General features: G+C 40.0%; 1 protein-coding gene and 1 non-coding gene across 2 annotated transcripts in view; one reads left to right on the plus strand and one right to left on the minus strand.

Annotated features, from left to right (window-relative positions):
* The window catches only part of zgc:174696, a 107331-nt gene that overhangs the window by 71091 nt on the left and 28274 nt on the right, over positions 1–7966 (plus strand). The gene's annotated exons all lie outside the window — the stretch shown is intronic.
* trnak-cuu (transfer RNA lysine (anticodon CUU)) lies at positions 7713–7785 on the minus strand. The gene has a single exon. It is a non-coding gene; the product is annotated as a tRNA-Lys (tRNA).

Below are 7966 nucleotides of genomic sequence, written 5' to 3' on the forward strand. Positions count from 1 at the left end.
AATGTAATTAGGTGTGCTATCGAATGCTTATAATTCTAACATGCTAATGACATGCCAATCATGCTAGCAACATGCTACTCATATGCTAATCATGCTAATGACATGCTAACTCATACTGGAAACATGCTAATGACATGCTAATTTGTACAAGAATCATGCTAGTAACATGCTAATTCATACTAGACTCATGTTAATAACTGGCCTACATGCATATCTTTGCTTAGCAGTGTCCTATTGACTTGGGGGATGGCTCATCTGACTCAGACAACCAATGAGCATCTCAATATGATAATGAAGCTCACAAGCCACGCCCCCAAATTGATTCCATAGACTTCCATTAAAATAGGCCAAGATGCATATCTTTGCATAGCAGTGTCATAGAGACATGGGGGTTGGTTCATTTGACTTAGACAGCCAACCACATTCAAGTGCACTCTGTAACCTCGCCCATAGCAACAAAACAGAGTACCCTAGCAACCATTCATCAACAGCTATATCTCAGCATCAGAACATCGTAGAGACTTGGAGATTGGCTCGTTTGACTCATGCTAGCAAACGGAACTTCCTAAATGCTACACATGCTAGCAGTGATTAGCTACATGCTAATATTGACTAGCCAAGTACTGTAACTTGCTAGAAATGCTTACTAAAAATAAATGTTTTATCAAGCATGTATGTAAGGCTTGCCTAGTAACCAACCAGGGTACCCTAGCAACTGCCTAGCAACCACCCAATTTACCCTAGCAACCGCCTAGCAACCACCTAGCAACGGCCTATTAATGCCTTAGTAAGGGCCTAGCGACCACTCAGGACACCCTAGCAACCGCCTAGCAACGCCTTAGCAACCACTCAGAATACCCTAGCAACCACATAGCAACACCTTAGCAACCACCTAGCAACCACTTGGGACACCTTATCAACCGCCTAGCAACACCTTAGCAACCACCTAGCAACCAGTCAGAACACCCTAGCAACCGCCTAGCAACGCCTTAGCAACCACCAAGCAACCACTCAGGACACCCTAGCAACCACCTAGCAACACCTTAGCAACCACCTAGCAACCACTCAGGACACCCTAGCAACCGCCTAGCAACGCCTTAGCAACCACTCAGAACACCCTAGCAACCACCTAGCAACACCTTAGCAACAACCTAGCAACCACTTAGAACACCCTAGCAACTGCCTAGCAACACCTTAGCAACCACTCAGAACACCCTAGCAACCACCTAGCAACATCTTAGCAACCACTCAGAACACCCTAGCAACCGCCTAGCAATGCCTTAGCAACCACCTAGCAACCACTCAGAACGCCATAGCAACCACCTAGCAACAGCCTAGCAACCGCCTAGCAACATCTTAGCAACCACCTAGCAACCACTCAGGACACCCTAGCAACTGCCTAGCAACGACTTAGCAACCACTCAGAATACCCTAGCAACCACCTATGCATGCTATGTGACATGCTAATTCATACTAGAATCATGCTAGTTACATGCTAATTCATACTACAATCATGCTAATAACATGCTAATTCATACTAGAATCATGCTAGTAACATGCTTATGCATGCCAGAATCATGCTAATAACATGCTAATTCACGCTAGAATCATGCTAGTAACATGCTAATTCATACTATAATCATGCTAATAACATGCTAATTCATGCTAGAATCATGCGAGTAACATGCTAATTCATGCTAGAATCATTCTAGTAACATGCTAATTCATACTAGAATCATGCTAATTCATGCTAAAATCATGCTAATAACCTGCTAATTCATACTAGAATCATGCTAGCAGTATGTTAATTCATACTAGAATCATGCTAGTGACATGCTAATTTATTCTAGAATCATGCTAGTAACATGCTAATTCATGCTAGAAGCATGCTAATAACATGCTAATTTATACTAGAATCATGCTAATAAAATGCTAATTTATACTACACTCATGCTAATAACATGCTAATCCATGCTAGAATCATGCTAATGCATGCTAGAATCATGCTAATAACATGCTACTTATACTTTTTCAAACTTTGAAAAAACTTTTTCAAACATGCTAATTTATACTAGAATCATGCTAATAAAATGCTAATTTGTACTACACTCATGCTAATAACATGCTAATCCATGCTAATCCATGCTAGAAACATGCTAATGCATGCTAGAATCATGCTAATAACATGCTACTTATATTTTTTCAAACTGTTTTTAAACTAAACAAACTATTACCAACAGGCTTTGTCAAGCCAGCCTCAAAGTTTGTCTCGACGAACTTTACTGTCTAGTTGTTTTTAAATCACACAACATATACAGTCCTTTTTTATCCTATAATATAAAATGATAATTCTTTTAAACTCACTCTTATTGCAACCATATTTCTAAACACAATCATACTTCTCACTCATCCTAACTCATCTCTTACACTGTGTAACCTGAACCTCACCTCTATTCTAGTCTCTCTAGAGCAAGGGTGGTAGCTTCTGCATACCAGTATCTTCAGTCCAACACAGACAAATACACAAATACTTACAATTAAATAAATACAATCACAATACAATCCTCTTGAGTGACCTGTTACTTCTGCTCCCGTCTTTACTGCTCTTCAGTAAAAATAGCATTTCACAGGATTTTTGCCTTTTTTCCCCCAGCCTCCTGCATAATATTTATTATTATTAAAACAGAACGGGTACTCCGAGGTCTTTGCGCGCTTCTCTCTATACTTTTTTAATCTGTTTTAATCTCTTATCTGTCACCACTCTTTAAGAACTTCCTCTTAAAACTTAAAAATGCTCTATGCATATTCTTCATCATTAAAAAATTTCCCAAACATGAGTAACAGTTACTAGTTAACGTTTATCCTATCCGTCAAGGCCCTCTTATGAAAACACAGATCATTTGCATGCAAATTGTTATTTTCTTCTGGTATTCAAAACCCCTTTGTTTCCTTTTATATCTTTTTAGTTTTATTTGTAGTTCGTTATAGCTGGAGAAACAGTTCAAGTGACTTTTTACCATTACAAGCAGGTCCTTGGTAGAAAAAACACAAACGTATAAGCTTAAAATTGCTTACCGTTTTTTATTGTGGCCACATATTTGTGTTTTTCCTCCAAGCCCAGCATGTCCAGTGTCACCTGTCCATCTCTGTCCAGCCCCACGTTGGGCGCCATTTGTCGTGAATTCGACTTCTCATCAATTAGAAATTATCAGACCGGAGGTTTTGAATATCAGACAATAGACTTTATTCTCCATAATAAAGCCGAGAAAGAGCAGAGCAGACCCCAGAGCATTCTGAAGTCTCTCCTGGACACCTTCCAAAGTCTCTCCTGCTCCTTCTAAAGTATCTGTGTTCTCCATAATCTTTATACAGGTAATTATGACACACCCCTTTGTGTCTCTTTTTAACTCTTGACCATTTTTGAATAGGTTTTCTAGTCTAAGGGGTCCTGCTATTCTTGGCTCTCAGCCCACTAGCTCATGTCAACAGAGATGTTACAGGTCTATGTCAGCAAAGTATAGATTCAACTTATGCAAAGGAACTAAGTGTTTACATACATTGTTATGATAGGATAATAACTTGATAATATGTTACTCATTCTAACTTCTGCAACATATAGCTTCATACAAGTATTTAACATATATGATCAGTGCTTTACATATTCAGTTATTCTACACAATCAGCCATTCAGTAATGGCCTTCTCCTAGTGTTGCTCCTGAGCAGGCATACTCATATTACACAGTATTTTTAACACATGCTGGCATGTTTGCTGCAAACACTACACACATTTTGTGAAGAGAAAATTAACTGCTTTACACTTAGAAAATACTACACACTGAGACAATAAAATCTTCTTCAAATTTATATACACTGAAGAAAGACCTTGATACTCTTAATGTGGAGACGTGATTATTATTGACATGTTTCAATAATATCCGTCTTGTTTTAGACCTTTTAGATTGCTCAGAGTTGGTGAACGATGATGCTCTCATTTTGTGTTTAGACTTTTACAAGGCCTTCGACGCTGTCGAGCATCCCTTCATGCAGACACTTTGAAGCATTTTGGCTTTGGTCAAGAGTTTGTGAGAACTGTTCAGACTCTGTATAAAGACTTCACTAGTAATGTGTCTTTGCCTCATGGAGCTTCTCCACGTTTTGTCATTGGAAGAGGAATCAGACAAGGTTGTCCTGTTTCCCCTTTTCTGTTTCTGGTGGTTGCAGAGCTTCTTCATCTTTATGTGGTCAATTGCTCAAATGTTGAAGGTATTCAAATAGTGCAGATGATGCATGTGTCTCTATACATAATAAAAACAAGTCCCTGAAATATCACAGCCATTACAATGATTGTCGAATGCTTCTGGCCTTTCTGTTAATCAGAAAAATCTGTTGACAATTCTTCATTCTGATATCTTAGATGTTTGTCGAATTAAGGTCAGGCACACCATCACATATTGAGGTATTACAATTAATAAATGTTCTTCTGAAAGGATCAGAACTTTTCTAAATGTTTAAAGAAAGTCAACTTTGTTTAATTGCTGGTCTCAGAGGACTATCCATGGACGTCTTCTACTTTCCAAAGCTGAAGGAATATCAAGGCTGGTCTATTCCGCTCTCTCCTTACAGTATATGCTAATCCCGAAATGTGTACAGAGATTAATAGAGCTATATTTCAGTTCATCTGGAAAAACAGGACAGAATATGTCAAAAGAAAAACAATAAGCTTTTCTAAAGGTGGACTCACTGTTCTTGATTTGACAATGTTTAAAATGAATTGGATGAAACATTGCCTTTACCAAAGTCATTCACTGGTTTTATATTACAAATCTCTTCTTTGACAAATGTGCTGGATTAAAACGGTCATGTTCTCTATTGTGTTTAGTGTTGGTCAACTGTGGCAGCATCTTTTAATTAGGAAAAAATATTTTATTATTATTTTAACTATTTTTTATTTTTGCTCTTTTATTGATAATTTTTCTAAGTTCCTTCCTATTATGAGCCTATTGCTATTTTTACTGTTTTATGCTCACATCATGTGTTTATTTTCTCTCTGTAAAGCACTTTGTGCAGCCCTGTGGCAGTTGGAAACGTGCAGACAATCAGCAGTCCCGTGCGGACACACATAAGAGATACGAACGTGCTCGTGGAGTGAGTGTGTGTTACAGCAGTTTGGCTGATGGATATGAATTTGTAGCTAAATCGTTTGCCCGCAAAGCAGCATTTCGCATTGTTTACATCATTGCTACAGCATACCGTTAATGCTAGACACTGTACATGTCATGATCAATTTTAACAAATAAAAACACTTACTTGTAGCTTACAACTTCTGCTTTGAGGAGATTTTAGCCGAATCCAGCACTGAACTGGGAGAGATTCTGGAGCTGTTTTGTCAAATCATGCTTGCTGAGTATTTAATAATTCTCTGGAAGATAAGTAATATTGAACTTTAGGCACTTTTTTCTTTGTGTCGTGTCCTTTGGAAGCCCAAATACAGAAACAGACGAAGCTCTGTGGAAACAGCCGTGTTTAGACGCATTTTTAGCTTCATCTCGCTATAACGTTAAAGTGCTTCTGGCCACGGCCTTTACCTGCATGCGCAGTGTGGGATGCACAGTAAATGAACTTGTGATGTCACAGGGGGCGGAAGTATTTTTTTGTAGTCCCTAAAATTTGTTCATTGTAGGATTTGCTAAGCTAACTCTGTAAAAAACAAGGCCTCCCTTTGCATTGAACTTAGAACTTTTTACATTCAGAGACGTTGTTTATGTTCACACAGCTACATTACACATCGACTTAAGTTTAAAATATGAGATCATAGTGGACCACCCCTTTAAATTAAACACACGTGGGAACAAATCAATGATTTCTACAACCGTATCAAAAGTCTGTAATGTTAAACAGGGTGCGGGTCGTGACCTATGCGCATAACACTATGCACAAAACTGTGAACTTAGGGTGACTTTTGTTAAAACTCTTGTCATACAATAATAAATCAGTGTAGGAGGCCAAGACTGTGACATAACAAAAGACTACAATCGACAAAACAGCTTTTATCAGTAGATTTAAATGATGACAAAAAGAACTTACCTTGATCTGTTATATTGTGCTGTGCACTCATGAGAATACAGCGGTGTTGTTATTCATTTGCATATGCCGCGACGCGATTGGCTCTCATCCATTCTGACAATAAAGAGCGAGAGCGGCGATTGGCTCCAGTCCATTCTCACGATGGAGAGCGAGTGCGGTGATTGGCTCTCGTCCATTCTCACAATGGAGAGCAAGCGCAACAATTGGACGAGGAGAGAGGCTGAGACAGACGATCCTGATCCAGGTAGCGCCACAAGGACTTAGTGAAAGGTCACCTACAGTGGTAGAAACGCTGAACTTTGCTATATGAACCCAAATTAAAGTTTGCTGAAAGAGAGTCAAAAAGGTCACATAAACGTGGAGCTTGAACATAAGACCCTGTGATTAAGAGTCTCATGCTCTACCAACTAAGCTAGCGGGGTTGTTGAGGATTTTGTTCAAGAGCTAGTTACCATTTACATCAATACCTTCCCTACCCATACAAATTTTCAGCTACATCCTGATTTCATCTTGCAACGCTGGACAGAATATGGCCCAGGATCTATGCTGAGTGCACATGTTAGCAGTTGCAAGGCAGGATCATTTTTAACTCGTCACTGGATGGGCTTGAACCACCAAACTTTCAGGTAACAGCTGAACACGCTAACCAAATGCACCACAGAGACTTAGTAAAAGGTCACCTACAGTGGTAGAAAGGCTGAACTTTGTCTCTAAAGGTCTGCTATATGAACCCGAATGAAAGTTTGCTGAAAGAGAGACAAAAGGTCACAGAAACGCCCAACGTGGGTCTCGAACCCACGACCCTGAGATTAAGAGTCTCATGCTCTACCGACTAAGCTAGCAGGGTCGTTGAGGACTTTGTTCAAGAGCTAGTTACCATTTACATCAATATCTTCCCTACCCATGAAAATTTTTCTGCTTAATCCTGATGTCATCTTGCAACGCTGGACAGAATATGGCCCAGGATCTATGCCTAGGTCACATGTTAGTAGTCGCAAGGCAGAAAAATGCTTAATTCGTTTCTGGGTGGGCTTGAACCACCAGCCTTTCAGTTAACAGCCGAACGTGCAAACCGATTGCACCACAGAGACTTATTGAAAGGTCACCTACAGTGGCAGAAATGCTGAACTTTGTCTCTAAAGGTCTTCTATATAAACTCGATTGAAATTTTGCTGAAAGAGAGACAAAAAGGTCACAGAAGCGCCCAACGTGGGGGATAAGGCCACAACCTTGAGATTAAGAGTCTCATGCCCTACCAACTGAGCTAGCCAGGGTGGTGAGCACCTTGTTCAAGAGCTAGACACTCTTTACATCAATACCTTCCCTACCCATACAAATTTTCTGCCACATCCTGATTTCATCTTGTAACACTGGACAGAATGTGGCCCAGGATCTATGCCCAGTGCACATGTTAGCAGTTGCAAGGCAGCAAAACGCTTAACTCATCGCTGGATGGGCTTGAACCACAAACCTTTCAGTAAAGAGCCGAACTCGCTAACCAATTGCGCCACAGAGACTTAGTAAAAGGTCTCCTACAGTGGTAGAAATGCTGAACTTTGTCTCTAAAGGTCTGCTACATGAACCCAAATGAAAGTTTGCTGAAAGAGAGACAAAAAGGTCACAAAAACGCCCAACGTGGGGCTCGAACCCACGACCCTGAGATTAAGAGTCTCATGCTCTACCGACTGAGCTAGCCAGGCTGGTAAGAACTTTGTTCACGAGCTAGTTAGCGTTTACATCAATACCTTCCCTACCCATGAAAATCTTCTGCTTAATCCTTATTTCATCTTGCAACGCTGGACAGAATATGGCTCATGATGTATGCCCAGTGCACGTGTTAGCAGTTGCAAGGCAGCAAAATGCTTAACTCCTCCCTGGGGG

The sequence above is a fragment of the Danio rerio genome, chromosome 4 (assembly GCF_049306965.1).
Source record: "Danio rerio strain Tuebingen ecotype United States chromosome 4, GRCz12tu, whole genome shotgun sequence".
NCBI lineage: Eukaryota > Metazoa > Chordata > Actinopteri > Cypriniformes > Danionidae > Danio > Danio rerio.